The sequence below is a fragment of the Cetorhinus maximus genome, chromosome 31 (assembly GCF_964194155.1).
Source record: "Cetorhinus maximus chromosome 31, sCetMax3.hap1.1, whole genome shotgun sequence".
Taxonomy (NCBI): Eukaryota; Metazoa; Chordata; class Chondrichthyes; order Lamniformes; family Cetorhinidae; genus Cetorhinus; species Cetorhinus maximus.
The window spans coordinates 17,508,565-17,529,748 of NC_135909.1; the positions used below are offsets into that span (position 1 = coordinate 17,508,565).

Genomic DNA, 21,184 nt, shown 5'->3' on the forward strand with positions numbered 1-21,184 from the left:
GAAATCAGTTCTTCATACAGAAAACATTAGCCCCTCACACACTCTGATCAATTAGACCCTCTATCCTTTATTACTGATTCATTTGTTGTGATTTTGAGTGCCACCCGAGTTGAGTTTTCAGTCAGATTTCATGTCTAATTGAGCAAAACCGAAACTGGTTAAGGGAAAAGGAACATACACTTTCTGTCAGAAAGGGGCAGCTAATTTGCACAGAGGAAACTCCCACAAACATCAATGTGATCATACTTCGGGCTGTTGATTGATGGATAGATATCAGCCAGTACTCGGGACGGGGATAACTCCACTGCTCGTGTGTTTTCTGCCGCAGCACCATCCGATCACTTACAATAAAATGAGAGGACGGACGGTGCTTTGTTTTAATGTCTCTTCTGAAGGACAGCACCTCCCTCAGTACTGGAGTGTCAGCCTTCCATGTTACAAGAAAATTTCGTACTGGGATTTGAAGAAAGACTCCTGTGTTTTAAAGGCCACTGTGACAAAGTCAGCCCCAGTGAAAGTGTTTAAGAAATCGCCCAATCTACAGGTACATGACTCGGTAAATATGTGGTCATCCCCTGTCAGGTCACATGACAGCTGGAGCCACAAGGCATCACAGCCAGATTTGTGACTGGATTCAAACCCAAAATCCTGTCTCAATGACATTTCAAATAAAGCTGTCGGCTGCTTGAAAACACAACAGTTAAACTTTCTGCCTGATCATGAGAGCGACTGTGACATTTACAAAACTAAATCATTAGATAAATAGTTCAAAAACCATCAAGTTTGAAATCCTATGAGGAAAAGTCAAGTTATTATTGAGAACTCTGCTGAGAAAGCTTCATTGGACAGCACAGAAGTCAGGTGAAGAGTCTGAGTAAATCAACACCAGCGAACAAGTCAACATTAAAACTGAATCAACTCTTGTGAAGATCAGTGAGTAAAAGCTGAGTGCTCCGTGCACCATCAGCTCATCAAGTAGATGTATTGTCTGGATAAAGCGTTCTGTTTAGAACAGGATTTATTGAACTGAGGCACGTTATTGCAGAACAAATAAGTCACTTCTAGATTTTCCTTTGAAAACATAGAAGCTAGGAGCAAACTTCCAGTTTGTTGATATATTGAATTCAGATAAACTGGAATTACAATGCAAATGAATTCATATTCAAAATCAAACCTTACTTTCAGGTAAATTACGTGGAACGATTAAATTACAAACAAGAACTCAAGTGACCTGTGAGCTCAAACACAGAGAGAGTAAATTTCAGACTGAAGACTTAAAAAATTCAATTTTTTGCAAGTGAGGGTTAAGTGCAGTGGGGGAAGGAGCTGCTGTGTAATTTTAACCGAGATACTGCAGCAAAAGTACAAGAGGGAAGGAGTGGAACTCTCTAAATTTTAACCGAGAGACTAGAGCAAAAGTACAAGAGGGAAGGAGTGGAACTCTCTAAATTTTAACCGAGAGACTACAGCAAAAGTACAAGAGAGAAGGAGTGGAACTCTCTAAATAACGAGAACTTTAATTAAATAGACAACTCATTTCAGTGAAATGTTGGGACAGCTGAGAGCTGTTGCCTACACATCCTGTGCTCTGTGGAAACTCCAAATAAGACCGATGATAATAGTCAGATTCATAATACATTACAGAACCAAGCAGAATACAGAAAGTGCAGAGGAGAGATGAGAAAAGGAAATTAGATCAGAAGAGAGAGCGTATGAGAAAAGATTTGCAGGTAACAATCGAAAACACAGAAGATTTTTTACCAGCATAAGGGCAGTCACTGAAAGGGGGGCTGATTTGGAGATCCTGTGCGGGGAGAGGGCATGGCTGACGTACTAAATGAGAACATACAAACAAACTAATTAGCAGCAGGAGTACGCCACTCAGCCCCTCGAGCCTGCTCCGCCATTGTAACCTCAACTTCATATTCCTGCCTACCCCCAATAACCTTTCACACCCCCCCCCCCCCAACCCTTGTTAATCAAGAATCTATCTAACTCTGCCTTTTAAATATTCAAAGTCTCTGCTTCCACCAGCTTTGAGGAAGAAAGCTCCAAAGACGCTCGACCCTCGGATAGAAAAGAAACTCTGTCTGAAATGAGCGACCCCTTATTTCTAAACAGTAACCTCTAGTTCCAGATTCTGGTACAAGAGGAAACGTGTTCTCCACCTCCACCCTGTCAAGACCCTCAGGATCTTAAAGGTTTGAATCTAGTTGTCTCTTACTCTCCTGAACTCCAGGCGATACAAGCCTAACCTGTTCAACCTCACCTCATAAGACAACCGGCCCATCCCTGGTATTTGCCTCGTAAACTTTGCACTAACCCTGTCATCACCAAACAAGCGGATGCTGCTAATGTCATTGGTGGGGAAATTGGATAGGATGAAAAGGATGCTATCACAAGGCTGGCACCGCTCACAGTAGAAAAGCTGCTCGATCCGCATCGGATACACCTTGGATTACTGAGGGAATGAAGGGTGGAAATAGCGGGGATTCGAGCCACAATCTTTCAATCCTCCTTGGATACGGGAGTGAAGCCAGACAACTGCAGGTTGTTCATGTTACATCCGTGTTTAAAATGGAGAGGGATAAACCCAGTAACTACAGAGCAGTTAGTCTCATGCTGGTGGTGGGGAAACGTTTAAAGACAATAATCCAGAACAAAATTCATTGTCACTTGGTAGAACATGAGTTGATAAATGATAACCAGCACAGATTGTTTAACAGAAAATCAGCACTGAAATACATAATACAGCTCTTTGGTGACGTGTCAGAGAACATTGACCAGGGAAGTGAGGATGATGATGTGTGTCTGGACTTCCAAAGGGATTTGCAAAAGTGCCACATAATGAACTTGGTAAAATTCCAGCAGCAGGGATTAAAGGGGCAGCGACAGCATGGATACAAAATTGAATAAGGGACAAAAAGGGTAAAGTTGTGGCGAGCTCTGAAGAAGAGTCATATGGACTCAAACGTTAACTCTGTTTCTCTCTGCACAGATGCTGCCAGGGCTGCTGAGTTTTTACAGCATTTTCTGTTTTATTGTACATTTTAATAACTTCCAGCCTATATTCAAGTTTGCTGATAACACTAGGTTAGGTGACATGGTTAGTAGCGTATGTGGGAGCAGCAAGTTTCAAAGTGTCAATGACAGATTCAGTGAGTGAATAAAACTGTGGCCGGTGGTGGTCAACACTGGGAAGAATGAGGTCATCCATCTTGATCTAAAGAAAGATCCGAGAATTTCCTAAACAGTCAGAATCTTGGGACTATGCTGGAGGAGCCGAGAGTGAGAGCTGAGTGAGGCCGGAGGGTGGAGAAAGAGTCTGCATAGATATGCAGATGCTAAAGTGAGTAGGGATAAAATGCAAGTACAATGTAGTAAAATGTCAGGTTTCCCACTTCTGCAAGAAGCATAGGAGAGAGGAATATTACTGAGATGGAGAGAGACTGCAGAATCCTGTGGTACAGAGGGATCCTTGTACAAGAATTACAAAAAAATGTTTCGATGACATTGCAGAATGCTGCAGTACAGATGGATATGGGTGCCGCTGTATAAGAATCATTGAAAAAAAAGTTAGCATTTAGGTGCGTCAAATACTTAGGAGGGCAGGTGGAATGTTGATCCTAAATACAAGGGGACTGGAATAGAAAAGCGGAGAAGCCTTGATGCAACTGTTCAGGGCATTGGCGAGACCACACCTAGAATAATGGGTGCTGATTTGGCCTGATTACTGAAGGATGGATATACTTGCTTTGGAGTCAGTTCCCGAGAAAGGTGACTGGGATATTCCCTTGACTGAGGGGGTTTTCTAATGAGGAAGAGTTGATCAGGTTGGAACTAAACTCACTCGAATTTAGAATGACTTAACAATATGATAGTGAATGAGCATCTGGCAATGGGTGAACGCAATATGTTAGAGACAGACATTCAGTTCGAGCAGAAAGGTCGCATACATGATAGTTATCACCTCAAGTAAGGCCAATAAGGATGGAATGCGCGGTAAACTGAGGACGTTAAATTCCCATCAGCTATTAACAGGTAAAACAAGACAGAAAACAATCAGAGGTACTCAAAGAATAATTTAGTGTAATCTGTACCGAAGGAATGAAACTCATGATAATTATGGTTAATTATTATGGTAAATATTATTAATAATGGGGACGGAATTCCATAAATTAAACCAGTGATTAAGAAGGAATGACAATTTCTGTCCAGATAATGATGAACTGTGTATTTGGTGCGATGCTGTCTCCGCTATGCTGATAGTTTTGTCCTTCTCGGTGGTTCATGTCACAGGGAGGACGCTGCTGTTCAAATAAAGATGACGAATTACTGCAGGGTGTCCTATAGATCGGAAAACCTGCGGCTAAGTTCCCCTCCGAGTCAATCATCATCCTGACATGTAAATATATCGCCGTTCCTTCACTGTCGCTGGGTCAAAATCCTGGAACTTCCTTCCTAACAGCACTGTGGGTGTACCTACACCACACGGAACGCAGCGGTTCAAGAAATCAGCCCACCACCACCTTCTCAAGGGCAACTCGGGATGGGCAAATAATTCCGGCCCAGCCAGCGAAACCAACATCCCGTGAATTAACTTTAAAACATATGAACTTCACGATGTTGCTTCCATCTAAGAGGATGTTTTTTTCTATTCAGATAATCATAGTGATAGTGAAGAGGAGGTGGCCACTCCGGCCATTTGTGTCTGTGCCAGTTCTTTGGGGTCAATGGGCTGAGGGAATTGGCTCGGATGAGTTCACAGAATTTCCAGCTTGTGTCCGTCTGTGACTAAATACCATATCAGAGATTTGTTGAAGATTGAATTTTTGCAGGAAGCTGATGTAAATAACAGAGACGATTAGTGGATAACAGGAAATGCTCCCTTTTGGCATTAATGAGAATGTAAATAGCAGAGGATGGTTTCGATCCATCGACCTCTGGGTCATGGGCCCAGCACGCTTCCGCTGCGCCACTCTGCTGCTTGGTATTTAATGTTTACTGTTCCATTATGGTGTTAAAGTGTTTCACATGTTTAGAATATATTTCCTGCTGTGGAATTGTGCTCTCTGGTGTTGAGAAATGTTCTTTGTTGTTGTGTAAAATGCTTCCTTGCAGTACAAACGTGTTCCCGGTTGTACAAATATGATGGCCGAGCCAGCGAATCTTATCCATTGAATTTTAAAAAAAGTTCCGCTCTGGTGCACTTCTCAGCTCTGGCCAGTAGATGTCAGCACACTCAGAGAGCGACAGAACAGACAAGAACCGTTCACATTTTATTGGACGGCGAAGGGAGGTTTTTGAAATTACGAACGGTGGTGATGACATTTCATGATATTTTGTTGTACCAAGCAGAATTTATAATGTTGTGCTGAAACCTTCAGACCGTTGTTTTGTATTTTGTCTTCACTGCCCTTTTCTGGCCCATTTTATGAACGTGGGATTCAATATCTATGTCACTCACTGGTACTGTGTGAAACTGAAAAACATTCTGAACCTGTCAGTCTTGGTTACTGTATGTGAGTGTGGAGACAATGTCAGCGGAACTGCCAATGTGTTTGGATTTATTATGACAGTCACTCTCTTGGACAGTATATTTGTGTTATATTCCATTCCTATCTGTATCAGTGTTTTCTGATACTGAAGAAAGGTGGGTTACATTCTGAAACTGTCAGTGGAACTGTATGTGTGGAAGGATTTTGCTCTATCAGTCAGCTTCTGGTACTGAAAGTGAGTGTTGGAGTCATTCTGTGTCTCTCATTCTCTGGTACAATATACCTGTGTCATATTCAGACTGCACATTGCATTTTCTGGTATTGTATGAGCGTCTGGTCACTTTTTGAGCCTGCCAGTAGAACTGTAGGTGTGCAAGTGTTTTGTTCTCAGTCACTTTCTGGTAATGCAAATGAGTTTGGGACTCATTCTGAATCTCATAATGGTGTGTGTGTGTTTAACTCTATCAGTCAGTACTTCTGTACGTGAACATGGAAATCATTCTGAATCTGAAGTCTTTGGTGCCCTTTTTTATTCATTAATGGGATGTTGGCTTCGCTGGCTAGGCCAGCAGTTATTGTCCATCCTTAATTGCCCTTGAGTAGGTGGTGGTGAGCTACCTTCTTGAACCACTGCAGTGCATTTGGAGCAGGAACATCCTCAGTACTATTCAGAAGGGAGTTCCAGGGTTTTGACCCAGTGACAGTGAAGGAACAGCGATATATTTCCAAGTCAGGATTTTGAGTGTAGTATCCACTCTGTATCCGTTACATACATGTCAGACTCTCGTAACGTGTGTGAGCACAGCATTCAAAGCAGATCTGTCAATGGCACTCTGTATCTGTGATATTGTAAAGTAAGTGTGGGAGTCATATGTTTCTTTCATCACTTGGTTGTGTTTGTGAGCATGAGATTCATTCTGTATCTGTCGGTGCGATTAATTTTACGTCTGTTAAACTTTGGTATTATAAAAAAAATGTGAGATTCAATTGGTGTTTTTCAATCATCAGTATTGTTTGTGAAAGTGGAGTTTATTGTGTGTGTGTTCGTGTGTGGTCTTCCATTTGTATCCGTCAGCATCTGTTACTCTATGTGATTCTTGCACTCTTTCTAAATCTCTCAGTGGGACAATTGGTGTGTCATATTTCTTTAGTATCACTCAGATTCAGCTATTGTGAGTGAGTGCAGTGAACAGCCTGTATCTTTCAGCATCTGGCACTGAAAATGTGCTTGAGAATTATTCTCTGCTTCGGTGAGTGTGGGATTCATTATATAACTTTCAGTCTCTGAGACTAATTATAAGTTTTGATTCATTCCACATACATTTCCAGCAGAACAAGTCACTGATATGGTAGGTTTAAAGCAAACAATGTGTGTCAGCTTTGGCTGAGTATTAAATCCCAGTCACTGTGAACACAATTGTGAAAGATAATGTATCCTTCAGTCTGATCCTGGATTGGTCCGCAAGTGTAACTCCAGCTTGTACGAAATGATTTGATATGTGGCATTCAGTCTGATTCTAAGTCAGAATTTCCACACAAATGCAAAATGGAGCTCAGTCCTGAATTGGTAAAGTATCTTTAATTTGACGCTGTGTGAGGATTGAGAACTAGCATGTAGTTTATAGCTCAATCCATACTCATCAAATTAATATTGTATCTCAGTTTCTGAATCAGGGTGAGTTTTAACCAGAATCTGAGTTTGGATCTCAGGTTATACTCACTTTCAGAATATCTCAAACTGATAATGCACTTGAGGTTTGGATTTGTATCTAATGTATGTGTCAGGACAAAATGTGGGAATTAATACTGCAATTTATAATCTAATGATGTGTGCAAATATTGGACCGGTGCTTAACATGAATCTCAATGTACATTATTAATGTTAAGCCTGTAAACTTGAAACTGGAAACATGCATCAGTTTTATTGGACATTTAGTTTGTAGCTGAGGCTGTACTATTGTGGGATTGACCTGCTAAAAATTGTATCGTGGGTGAGAATGTGGATTACCCGTCTGTGGTACTGAGTCGAGGTAACATGGGAACAACGTCTATCTCTCCTGCACTGTTTGATTGATGGATGGAAAGTGTGACTCTGGAACTATTTCTGCTGTCTGAGACTGAAATTGATGTCCTGTCTGTGTCTCTGCGCTCTGTCAGTGATAATGTACGGACTGTGTGGGAGGAGCTGGCGGGAATCTTCATTCTAGCTTGGCTGGAGGAAACACCATATTTATTCTGGTTCCTTCAATTATTTGCCTGTTGGAAAAAAGTATATTTTAGGACTCAAGTACAGGTGGGGTAGAAGATACAGTTTCCATCAGTTTGACCTCTATAAATAATCATTGTGAATGTTTTGAGAAACTTTAGTTAGGCTCAAGCTCTGATTGGTCAGTCCATTCTCAATCCAAATCTTCAACCAATCGGAGAACCAGGTAGAAGGAATTGGAAGTGCCGATTGTCTTATATTTTATTGGCTGATAAACTCGAAAAGCCCGCCAATTTGAGGGGAAAAAAAGATAATAGCCAAACGGCTTAATTTCCAGGCAATTTTAATCCCACACTTTCGGAGCTGTAATATTGCATTTTGCGTCACAGAATCCTGGCGCTATTTTAGGAACAGATTAACTTTCTCAATCTCTTATCTGTAACTGGCGGTAACAAAGCAGCGATTTAAAACAGAGCCAGTCTCAGCTCACTGGAAACGCAATAACATAGGTTACCAACCGACTCCTTCACACAGGCTTCGCCGGGACAGAGAGAAACGGCTGATTTCTGATCCTCTCCCCTGAAAGCGGCCGGGAATGTTACATTCGGAAGAGCGGAGCGCTCCAGCAGCCACATGCTCAGCATAGCTGCTGTTTCTCAAGAGCCTGTGGACACGTCCCGCGGGGAGCTGCAGTCCAGCCCGGGAGGAGCGAGACTTGACTTTGGCTTTGTCCTGGGCCCTACCGCCGGTCTTTCTACAATCTTACACACACTTACACCACGAATGAAGAATTCCTCCCGCACTCACCCTTCCCCGATCTTCTGGGGAATGTAGTCGGCCGACTTCCGAATTGTCAATGTTCGTAATCTCATTGGGTGGCTTTTGTAACCAATTAGAGAGCAGCCTACTTCACCAACTTTCAAAGATCAATGAGAAAATGGGCCGGAGATTGACTGAGCCAAACTGGCAGAGCTGAAACGGGTTTTCAAATTGAAAATAAGCGCCAATGTATTTGAGAATGGCTGAAAAAAAGAGACATGTCAAAGCTTTTCCTTCTGCACTCAACAGGACACTCCCAAAATAACCAATATAAGGGGAAGACAACAATTTATACTGATAGAGAATATACTTCAGGGTGGAAAGTGACTGTCTTAGGCCCGGTCATGAGCTTGTGTGATACACAGCGCGAAATGATCTGATCAGGGTAGCCATTACTCTGCAGGATGTTTTTTATGAGCCCGGTTTCAGCATCAAGCTTGCACGGTGAGCAAATGGCTCGGGTCTATTTACAAGGTTGCCGATAAGACCAATCTTACAGAGCGTGGAACTGTAAGAATCCCAACGCATAGATTGACCAGTGAAGGTCGGCTTGCGGTAAACCTGGTAGAGAATCCTCTGGAAGATTTCTCATCTAGTGTGTCAAGGGAGGGGAGATATTTTGACTGCTCTATTTCATAGGTGAATTTGAGCGCAGGATGGAGCCCATAAAGACATGTAAGGAAATTGTTACATGCAGCTGCGGATTTAAATATAGCAAACGTATGATCCACATATCGGAAATATGCGAGAGGGAGGAGGTGAAGCGTCTTTCCATCCAAGGCCCGAATTTTACGATCGAAAAACGTGAGTGATGAAAATGTTAGAATTATTTTATTTCGTTAGTCCATTATTTTCTTGTTGGAAATCTTCCCACACTTTCTGTTGTTCTTTATCTCATTTTGGAAACCACAGAGATTAACTCCGCGAGTCCGGAATTGTGGTCTGACCACGGGTAAGGCGGAAAAATAAGCAGCAACTGCGGGGAATCGAACTCCGGTCAACTACTTGGAAGGCAGCTATGCTCACCACTATACCACCATCGCACACCTTTTTTAATTACAGTCAGCATTTATAGTACCGCGAAACACACTATATCTTTAGCATATTGTGTCTGATTGATAAACTGTTTTGCAATAATTCTCACCATGTTTATGTCGTTTCACATTCATTTAAAACGTCCCCATAGAAGTTACCTCTTTGCACGTCTCACATGCAGCCAGCAGACGGCACCAGTCCAGAATAAATTGGCTCCTGCTGTTTCTGTGGACACATCGAGACAGGAAAAGGCCTGTAACAAAAACAGAAATACCTGGAAAAACTCAGCAGGTCTGGCAGCATCGGCGGAGAGGAGCACAGTTGATGTTTCGAGTCCTCATGACCCTTGAACATAACTAAGTAAAAATAGGGACGGGGGTGAAATATAAGCTGGTTTAAGGGGGCGGGGGAGAGGGTGGTGTTGTTTGGACGAGCAAGCAGCGATAGGAGGAGATAACTAAATGACTGTGGGATTCATTCTGTCTCTATCAGGCTTTGATTCTGAACGTCTGCTCATGATTCCTCTGTGTCTGTAAGTCTGGGCTACTGTGTGAAAGTCTGATTCATTCTCTATTTCTACATCTCAGACAGTTTGAAATTCATTCCGTATCTACTGGTCAGTGATACTGTGTGAGATGTGGGATTCATTCTGCATGTGTCAGTCTCTGGTGCTGTCTGTGTATTGGGCAGTTTGTCCGTGCCTGGTAACGTATAGGGTTTGTCCAGTAGTTCACCATGTCCAGTTTTGTGTGTGAATGTGGGGTTTATTTTATTGTTCTCAATCTTTGATGTTGCTTATGAATCTGGGATTAATTCTGGATCTGTACTCAATAGTTATCTCAGGCATGGTGTTGTAAATGATTCACATCTTAATACCTGTCAGGAAGGAAACCTCTCATCCCAATCCTTACCCAATTAGGTTTACATGTGATCTTAGAACCAATCACAATAAACAGGTTAACCCTGAACTGCAGTCTACAATGTGAAATAAATGGTTTTGCTGACCACTCTTGAGATACCAATTAAACACAGATATGGAAGAAAAGTACCCTCACATACAGCTCCCAAGTCACATAGAGTACGAATCCCACTCACATACACAGTCCCAGTAACCGAGTGATATACAATTAATCCCACAGTAACTCTCTGCCCCAGATGTAGACATATATTAAAATACATTATTCCAAATTCCAATTCAGTACCAGATTTTGACAAATACAGAATGAGCCCTGCATGCACATACAGACACACACAAAGATAGTGACTGATACAGGATGTGACACAAATTCACATGCAGTACCATGGAATAAAAGTTAAATGTTAAATCCCGCCATCAATTCCAGTACTGGAAAATAATGCACACAAAATGAATTTTACTGACATTCATTAACAGAGATTGTAAGATACAGAATGAATCCCATAGTCCTTTTCAGTTCCAGATACTGACAGATGCAGAATTAATTGCAGAATTACCTGGAAAAACTCAGCAGGTCTGGCAGCATCGGTGGAGAAGAAATCAGTTAACGTTTCGAGCCTTCACGGCCCTTCGGCAGAACTGAAGCATAGTTAGGAGAAAGGAGAAATATAAGCTGGTTTAAGGTGGGGGGGGGGGGGAGGGGGGCGGGGGGAGAGAGAAGTTGAGGGTGTGGTGATTGTGGTGATAAGCAAGCAGTGATAGGAGCAGATAATCAAAAGATGTCACAGACAAAAGGATCAAAGAGGTGTTGAAGGTGGTGATATTTGTCTAAGAAAAGTGCTAATTAAGAATGGAAGACAGGACACTCAAAGTCCAGCTCTAGTGGGGGTGGGGTGGAAAAGACTAACAAGGTTTTAGTTTTAGATTTAAAAATAATGGAAATAGGTGGGAAAAGAAGAATCTATATAAATTATTGAAAAAAAAAGGGGAGGGGGGAGAAACGGGGTGGGGATGGGGGGAGGGGTAGTTTAAGATCTAAAGTTGTTGAATTCAATATTCAGCCCGGAAGGCTGTAAAGTGCCTAGTCGGAAGATGAGGTGCTGTTCCTCCAGTTTGCGTTGGGCTTCACTGGAACAATGCAGCAAGCCAAGGACAGACATGTGGGCAAGAGAACAGGGTGGAGTGTTAAAATGGCAAGTGACAGGGAGGTTTGGGTCTTTCTTGCGGACAGACCGCAGGTGTTCTGCAAAACGGTCGCCCAGTTTGCGTTTGGTCTCTCCAATGTAGAGGAGACCGCATTGGGAGCAACGAATGCAGTAGACTAAGTTAGGGGAAATGCAAGTGAAATACTGCTTCACTTGAAAGGAGTGTTTGGGCCCTTGGACGGTGAGGAGAGAGGAAGTGAAGGGGAAGGTGTTGCATCTTCTGCGTGGGCATGGGGAGGTGCCATAGGTGGGGGTTGAGGAGTAGGGGGTGATGGAGGAGTGGACCAGGGTGCGCCGGAGGGAACGATCCCTACGGAATGCCGTCAGGGCGGGTGAAGGGAAGATGTGTTTGGTGGTGGCATCATGCTGGAGTTGGCGGAAATGGCGGAGGATGATCCTTTGAATGCGGAGGCTGGTGGGGTGATAAGTGAGGACAAGGGGGACCCTATCATGTTTCTTGGAAGGAGGAGTAGGCGTGAGGGAGAATGCACGGGATATGGGCCGGAAACGGTTGAGGGCCCTGTCAACGACCGTGGATGGAAAACCTCAGTTAAGGAAGAAGGAGGACATGTCAGCGGAGCTGTTTTTGAAGGTAGCGTCATCAGAACAGATGCGACGGAGGCGAAGGAACTGAGAGAATGGGATGGAGTCTTTACAGGAAGCGGGGTGTGAGGAGCTGTAGTCGAGGTAGCTGTGGGAGTCGGTAGGCTTGTAATGGATATTGGTGGACAGTATATCATCAGAAATTGAGACAGAGAGGTCAAGGAAGGGAAGAGAAGTGTCAGAGATGGACCATGTGAAAATGATGGAGGGGTGGAGATTGGAAGCAAAATTAATAAATTTTTCCATCTCCAATATTCTCCCTCCACTTGGACCCCTCCCTCTGGATTATTACCTTCTCTTGATCTTTTCATTGAGAACTGTCGGCGTGACATTAGCCATCTCAATTTCTCTGTTCCTCTCACCCATTCTAATCTGTCTCTCTCTGAACTCACTGCACTCCGTTCTCTCAGGTCCAACCCCAACATTGTCATCAAACCCGCTGACAAGGGTGGTACTGTTGTTGTCTGGCGCATTGACCTCTACCTCGCGGAGGCTGAGCGTCAACTCGCAGAAACTTCCTCCTACCTCTCCCTGGACCATGACCCCACCACAGAACATCAAGCCATTGTTTCCAGGACTGTCACTGACCTCATCTCCTCTGGAGATCTTCCTCCCACAACTTCCAACTTGATAGTCGCCCAACCTCAGACGTCCCGCTTCTACCTCCTACCCAAAATCCACAAACAGAACTGTCCTGGCAGACCGATCGTGTCAGCCTGTTCCTGCCCCACGGAACTCATTTCTCGTTATCTTGACTCCCTTCTCTCTCCCCTTGTCCAGTCCCTTCCCACCTACATCCGTGATTCCTCTGACACCTTACGTCATGTCAACAATTTCCAGTTCCCTGGCCCCAACCGCTTCCTCTTCACCATGGATGTCCAATCCCTCTACACCTCCATCCCCCACCAGGATGGTCTGAGGGCCCTTAGCTTCTTCCTTGAACAGAGGCCCGAACAATCCCCATCCAACACTACTCTCCTCCGTCTGGCTGAACTTGTTCTCACACTGAACAATTTCACCTTTAACTCCTCTCACTTCCTCCAAATAAAAGGTGTGGCTATGGGTACCCGCATGGGCCCCAGCTATGCCTGTCTCTTTATGGGGTGTGTGGAACATTCCTTGTTCCAGTCCTACTCCGGCCCCCTCCCACAACTCTTTCTCCGGTACATCGATGATTACTTCGGTGCTGCTTCATGCTCTCGTCGGGACCTGGAAAAATTGATTAATTTTCCTTCCAATCTCCACCCCTCCATCATTTTCACATGGTCCATCTCTGATACATGTCTGTCCTTGGCTTGCTGCATTGTTCCAGTGAAGCCCAACGCAAACTGGAGGAACAGCACCTCATCTTCCGACTAGGCACTTTACAGCCTTCCGGGCTGAATATTGAATTCAACAACTTTAGATCTTAAACTCCCCCTCCCCCCATCCCCACCCCGTTTCTCCCCCCCCCCCCACCTTTTTTTTTCAATAATTTATATAGATTCTTCTTTCCCCACCTATTTCCATTATTTTTAAATCTAAAACTAAAACCTTGTTAGTCTTTTCCACCCCACCCCCACTAGAGCTGTACTTTGAGTGTCCTGTCTTCCATTCTTAATTAGCACTTTTCTTAGACAAATATCACCACCTTCAACACCTCTTTGATCCTTTTGTCTGTGACATCTTTTGATTATCTGCTCCTATCACTGCTTGCTTATCTCCACAATCACCCCACCCTCAACTTCTCTCTCCCCCAACGCCCCCCCACCACCCCCCCCCCACCTCCCCCCCACCTCCCCCCCCCCCCCCCACCTTAAACCAGCTTATATTTCACCCCTCTCCTAACTATGCTTCAGTTCTGCCGAAGGGCCGTGAAGGCTCGAAACGTTAACTGATTTCTTCTCCACCGATGCTGCCACACCTGCTGAGAATAAATTCAGAGTCTCATGGCACGGAGAAACGTTGTTTAAACTTGGCATTCGTTTAAATCGCGTGTGTTGAAGTGATGCATTCCCTGCAATGACTTCCCGGGTGTTCGAACCTGGTCCTGATTTCCGGAACTGCCACCACCTCGAGCGTAAAAAAAATGCTGCATTAAGATGGGCACGTCCGGGAATAGAACCCGACAGCTCTCGCATATTCATGCAACGAAAGTCCCAAAGCGAGAATCATACCCCTAGACCAACGAACCACCTGCATAACAAAGCGCAAACAAGGAATCCTTTCATTGTCAGACAAAGTGCATCAATCATAAGCGAATTACAGTACATGCTGGAATTCTTTTCCAATGTTTTAGAAACCCCGGGGACGACTCCAACCAGTGGAGAGTTTCCCGCCTTACTTCCTTTCACTTCAGTTTCGCTGGAGTTCCTTGATGCCACATTAGGTCAAATGCTTCTTTGAACTCAAGTGCAGTCACTGGCACCTCACGTCTTGAGTTCGGCAGTTTTATTCAGGTTTGGACCAAGGCTGCAATGAGGTCAGGAGCTGAGTGACCCCGGAGTTTCTAAAACATTGGAAAATATTTCCAGCATGAACTGTAATTCGCTTATGTTTGATGCACTTTGTGTGACAATGAAAGGATTCCTTGTTTGCGTTTTCTTATGCAGGTGGCTCGTTGGTCTAGGGGCATGATTCTCACTTTGGGATTTTCGTCGAGTTGATATGCGAGAGGTCCCGGGTTCAAATCCCGGACGAGCCCATCTTAATGCAGCATTTTTATTTCGTGCTCGAGGTGGTGGCGGTTCCGGAAATCAGGACCCGGTTTGAACACCCGGGAAGTCATTGCAGGGAATGCATCACCTCAACACACCTGATATAAATGAATGCCAAGTTTAAAGAGCGTTTCTCCGTGCCATGAGACTCTGAATTTATTCTAATGCATCAAATGAGGGAACTGTCTACTTGTGGATTCATGTGGGAGGCTGATTGCACTCAGTTTCAATCTTGACTGAAAGGACAAGCAGAGCTGGGAACCCCAGTGTTTCATTTTAATTTACCACATTTTAGCTGTGTTCCGGTGCTTGCAGTGAGCTGGGAGGGGTTTCTTTTTGCTACCAAATGCTTGTATGTTCCGGTCTTTCCGCGGTGGGTTTTCACACTGTGTAGAAACATGTTGGATATCAGGTTGAAGTGTTGAAGCGTTTCACATCAGTCGGTTTACAACAGTCCGTGATCTGATGTGATGCACATTTATTTTAATGACACAAACTACGTTTCCATCTTTACACATCTGGCCGAATATTCAGTGCTTGTACCAAAGGGGATCATTTATTTCAACGGTTCATGGATGCAAAAAGTATAGAAGGGGGTTTAATAGACCGCATTTTGCGACGAGGTGGCCGAGAGGTTAAGGCGATGGACTGCTAATCCATTGTGCTTTGCACGCGTGGGTTCGAATCCCACCTTCGTCGTTACTTTATCAACTGTTTCCGCCTTATTGCGACGAGTTTGGAGAAGCTCTGCCTGGAATCACTGATGTGATTCTCCAACCCAAGTTATGAGGCCAGCTTGCTTCGGCTTTCCTTGTAAGATCTTGGATTCGATACTTTTGTTCACAATAACATGGAGATCCGACTGAGAGTCCATTCGACATGATATTTCCATCTCTCTCTAAGGTCAAACATTGGAGCAGTGGAAATATTCCGGGGACTTGGGTTCATTTCCCACCATAGTTGCTGATGGAAATTAAACTCAATAATTAAAACCTGCAATTTAGCACTAATCTCAGTGGTGGTTCTCGGATGTCTTCCCTGGTCTGGCCTCCATATGAGTTTGATCCTTAACTGCCGCTGAGAAAGACACTGAGTTCAAGGACAGTTTGAGATGTATTACAGAGACTGGCCTTGCGAGCGATGCTCACATCCCCTGAAATAATGTTTTAAAAGGGTGAATGCGCACCTCACTGATTGGATCTTCCATCAGCCCCTGTAATGGACAGACGTGTTAAATAATAAAGCGCTTTGTGACGTCAAGAAAAAGATCAATTCAGAACATCTCAGTGAAACCGAGGCTCAAACCCACATCTGCGAACAGACGGAAACCAGAATGTTGGCAGTTTTTACAGAGCGATATTGTTGAGCTGAATGTTCACACTGGAAGGCTGTAAAATTCATCATTGAAGGATGAGGCGCTGTTCCTCGAGCGAACCTTGAGTTTCATCGGAACATTGCAGGAGTCCGAGAACCGAGTGATCAGGGTGAGAGCCAGGTCGCCATTCATTTCGTTTCACCAGCTTGACTGTGTGGATGAGTTGTTGGACTTTCTGTTAATTTACCGCACATTCTTGGCTATCAGTTTTGTCGCAGGAAAATGCCACTTCAACACTTTCTGTCAAAAGTAACCCCATCTCAACTCTTACTGCCCTGAGAAACTGCCACTTAGACATGTGATGACCAGTAATTGAAGTGAGCATTGCCTAACTTCCCTGACCGTTAATTCCCCCTGAGCTTCTTTACTAAGTCGAATTAAAGCTGAATTTCTGCAACTCCTATAACACAGCTAAAATATGGTCAAGTAATATGAAGCTGTAACCCTCCCGCCCAACCCACCAACATCCGCCGCCACAACACGTCCCTCCCCTCAGTGCATCCCCCCAACTGCCACCACACTCGCCTCCCGGACCCACCACTCCACCCACCCCGGCCCCACAGACACCCCCAGTTCTGCCAGTCTGAATGTTCTTTCAGACAAGCCTACAACTCCATGTTGAAATCAGGCTGTGAACATTTCAACCCGATAGGGCTGTGTTCAAATAGGGTCACATGGTTTTCATGGTTCTGAAAGAAAACATACCTCGGAGACTGTTTTAAAAAGTGGACTTTTTTTTCCTTTGAGAAGAGAAGGACCAACTGCTTGATGTTGTCACGGATCAGTGCTGGGGGAGTTACTGTGGAACACTGACCCCATCTCAAGGACTGCACACCCTGACCTTTGCCTTGAACCATTGACGTTTAATGTTTGGCAAAATTGTCCCCTTTCTTAAGAAGGGTCATAAGGACTCGAAACGTTGACTTTGTATTTATTTCTCCCCACAGATGCTGTTAGACCATCTGATTTTCTCCAGCATTTTCTGTTTTTGTTTCTGATTTTCAACATCCCCATCATTTTGCTTTAATTTCCCCTATTTCTCTTTTTAATATCGTGGTTTTCTATTATGAGTGTATGTGTGTATGTGTGTTTGTGTGTGTTTGTGAGAGAGGGAGAACGTGTGTGTGTGTGTGTTTGTGAGAGAGGGAGAGCGTGTGTGTGTGTGTGTGTTTGTGTGTGTGTGTTTGTGAGAGAGGGAGAGCGTGTGTGTGTGTGTGTGTGTGTGTGTTTGTGAGAGAGGGAGAGCGTGTGTGTGTGTATGTGTGTGTGTGTGTGACTTATGGTATCTCGAAAGATTAATTCGCATAATTTCAGATCCATACTGAATGTTCATAAGCTTTATTTTTCTATTCTAAATACCTTTTTTTATAATAAACAGACAAATTTATGGTTAATTGAAATAATCCACTTTTAAACCTATTTTATTCTCGGGAACACTGGTGAAGGTAAATAATTGGCCATTTTGGTGAGTGAAATGAACATTTGAGCTAATGTTGCGACCTGTGGAGTAGTGGGACTAGACCAACGGCGCACTCCTCCCATCCCGCTCGTAACAGGGCGCTCACTAAGAAACTTAGCTCCAGGTCACTGTCGACTCCTTCTGTAAAGCAGATGACATATTGGGCTTCTCACTAAACATGCAGAAAACTAAGATCCGATACAAATATCCATGACTGACGAAGACCCTCAGAAACGGCTGCACACAAAGAGCTCTACTGAAAGGTCAAATTATGTTTTTTCAGTGAGTCATAGAAGTGCCCTTAGAGCAGGTTAAGCAGCATTTCCTGTGTTTCAATGGTAAATTCGGATCTGAATTTAAAAGGAAAGGGTAAATATTTGTAATACTCATGAGCTCCGTCCGCCGCATGACAGAGGCGAGCTCATTTCTCGACCTAATCACTGAGAGACACAGACACAAAGAAATAAAAATAAACAAGAGGGAAACAATGGATTAATTTGATTCCAATTACGGTCCCCTGGTTAATGTTAAAAGAAGCACCATTGCAATGGATCAACAGACGGATTTTCAGGAATTTAAATTCCCAATGACCGATCGATGGACCAGAAGCTGGGAACATATGAGAGTTGCACGGTTGTTAGCATAGTTTAATGGGAGCTGAGTTGACCAGCGGTTTTTCATATGTTTTTATCAAGAAAGGTGAAACCGAGCTTTATTCCAGTAACGTGGACCAGCGGGCACAGAGCTGCCCGTGTGCTTTGGAGGAGGGGAAGTCTCCCCTCCCCTCAGAAGCTGCACTGGGTATCCCCAAAAACTGATGGCACTATCAGCTGGCAAATAACACGAGCAGCAGCTGCCCAGTTAAAAGGATTTGCAACTTGTTGCCGAAACCCGGGATTGAACCAGGGACCTTTAAATCTTCAGTCTAACGCTCTCCCAACTGAGCTATTTCGGCTGAGAGTGTCTGACGATGGACTGCTAATCCATTGTGCTTTGCACGCGTGGGTTCGAATCCCACCTTCGTCGTTACTTTATCAACTGTTTCCGCCTTATTGCGGTGATTTTGCAGAAGCTCGCCTGGAATCACTGATGTGATTCTCCAACCCAAGTTATGAGGCCAGCTTGCTTCGGCTTTCCTTGTAAGATCTTGGATTCGATACTTTTGTTCACAATAACATGGAGATCCGACTGAGAGTCCATTCGACATGATATTTCCATCTCTCTCTAAGGTCAAACATTGGAGCAGTGGAAATATTCCGGGGACTTGGGTTCATTTCCCACCATAGTTGCTGATGGAAATTAAACTCACTAATTAAAACCTGCAATTAAACGCTAATCTCAGTGGTGGTTCTCGGATGTCTTCCCTGGTCTGGACTACATATGAGGTTAATTCCTAACTGCCCGCTGAGAAAGACACTGAGTTCAAGGACATTTTGGGATGTGTAACAAAGACTGGCCTTGCGAGCGACGCTCACAGCCCCTGAAATAATGTTTTAAAACGGTGAATGCGCACCTCACTGATTGGATCTTCCATCAGCCCCTGTAATGGACAGACGTGTTGAATAATAAAGCGCTTTGTGACGTCAAGAACAAGATCAATTCAGAACATCTCAGTGAAACCGAGGCTCAAACCCACATCTGGAACAGAAGGACACCAGAATGTTGGCAGTTTTTACAGAGCGATATTGTTGAGCTGAATGTTCACACTGGAAGGCTGTAAAGTTCCTCATTGAAGGATGAGCCGCTGTTCCTCCAGCGAACCTTGAGCTTCATTGGAAGATTTTGTGACTGGATTCAAACTCAAAATCCTGTCTCAATGACATCTCAAATAATGCTGTCGGCTGCTTGAAATCACAGCAGTTAAACTTTCTGCCTGATCATGAGAGCGATTGTGACGTTTACAAAACGAAATCATTTGATAAAATAGTTCAAAAACCATTAAGTTTGAAATCCTGTGAGGATAAGTCAAGTTATTATGAGAACTCTGCTGAGGAAGCTTCATTGGACAGCACAGAAATCAGGTGAAGAGTCTGAGTAAATCGACACCAGCGAACAAGTCAACATCAAAACTGAATCAACTCTTGTGAAGTTCAGTGAGGAAAAGCTGAGTGCTCCGTGCACCATCAGCTGATCAAGTGGATGCATTGTCTGGATAAAGCGTTCTGTTTAGAACAGGATTTATTGACCTGAGTTGAGCAGGCACGTTATTGCAGAACAAATAAGTCACCTCTAGATTTTCCCTTGCAAACATAGAAACTAGGAGCAAACTTCTAGTTTGTTGATATATTGAATTGAAATAAACTGGAATTACAGTGCAAATGAATTGATATTCAAAATCAAATCTTACTTTCAGGTAAATTACGTGGAGCAATAATATTACAAACAAGAACTCAAGTGACCTGTGAGCTCAAACACAGAGAGAGTAAATTTCAGAGTGAAGACTTAAAAAATTCAATTATTTGCAAGTGAGGGTTAAGTGCAAAGGGGGAAGGAGCTGCTGTGTAATTTTAACCGAGATACTGCAGCAAAAGTACAAGAGGGAAGGAGTGGAACTCTCTAAATAACGAAAACTTTACTTAAATAGACAACTCATTTCAGTGAAATGTTGGGACAGCTGAGAGCTGTTGCCTACACATCCTGTGCTCTGTGGGAACTCCAAATAAGTCTGATGATAATAGTCAGATTCATAATACATTAGCGAACCAAGCAGAATACAGAAAGTGCAGAGGAGAAATGGAAAAAGGAAATTAGATCAGAAGGGAGAGCGTTTGAGAAAAGATTTGCAGTTAACAACCGAAAACACTGCAGATTTTTTACCAGCATAAGGGCAGTCACTTTAAGTGGGGCTGATTTGGAGATCCTGTCTGGGGAGAGGGCATGGCTGATGTACTAAATGAGAACATACAAACAAACTAATTAGCAGCAGGAGTAGGCCACTCAGCCCCTCGAGCCTTCTCCACCATTCATTAAGACCCTGCCTGATCTGATTGTAACCTCAGCCTCACATTACTTCCTACCCCCAATAACCTTTCACTCCCCCCTTGTTATTCAAGAATCTATCTAACTCTGCCGTTAAAATATTCAAAGACTCTGCTTCCACGAGCTTTTGAGGAAGAGAGCTCCAAAGACGCTCGACCCTCAGATAGAAAAGAAATTCTTAACTCTGTCTGAAATGAGCGACCCCTTATTTGTAAACAGTGACCCCTAGTTCCAGATTCTGCTACAACAGGAAACGTGCTCTCCACCTCCACCCTGTCAAGACCCTCAGGATCGTAAAGGTTTGAATCTAGTTGCCTCTTACTCTCCTGAACTCCATGTGATACAAGCCTAACCTGTTCAATCTCACTTCATAAGACAACTGGCCCATCCCTG

General features: G+C 43.8%; 1 long non-coding RNA gene and 3 other non-coding genes across 4 annotated transcripts in view; 2 read left to right on the forward strand and 2 right to left on the reverse strand.

Moving 5' to 3' along the window:
* The window catches only part of LOC144670309 (uncharacterized), a 621,539-nt gene that overhangs the window by 391,467 nt on the left and 208,888 nt on the right, over nucleotides 1–21,184 (forward strand). The window lies entirely within an intron of this gene.
* On the reverse strand, nucleotides 4,914–4,985 carry trnam-cau (transfer RNA methionine (anticodon CAU)). The gene has a single exon. It is a non-coding gene; the product is annotated as a tRNA-Met (tRNA).
* Nucleotides 15,596–15,677, forward strand: trnas-gcu (transfer RNA serine (anticodon GCU)). The gene has a single exon. It is a non-coding gene; the product is annotated as a tRNA-Ser (tRNA).
* Nucleotides 18,695–18,767, reverse strand: trnaf-gaa (transfer RNA phenylalanine (anticodon GAA)). The gene has a single exon. It is a non-coding gene; the product is annotated as a tRNA-Phe (tRNA).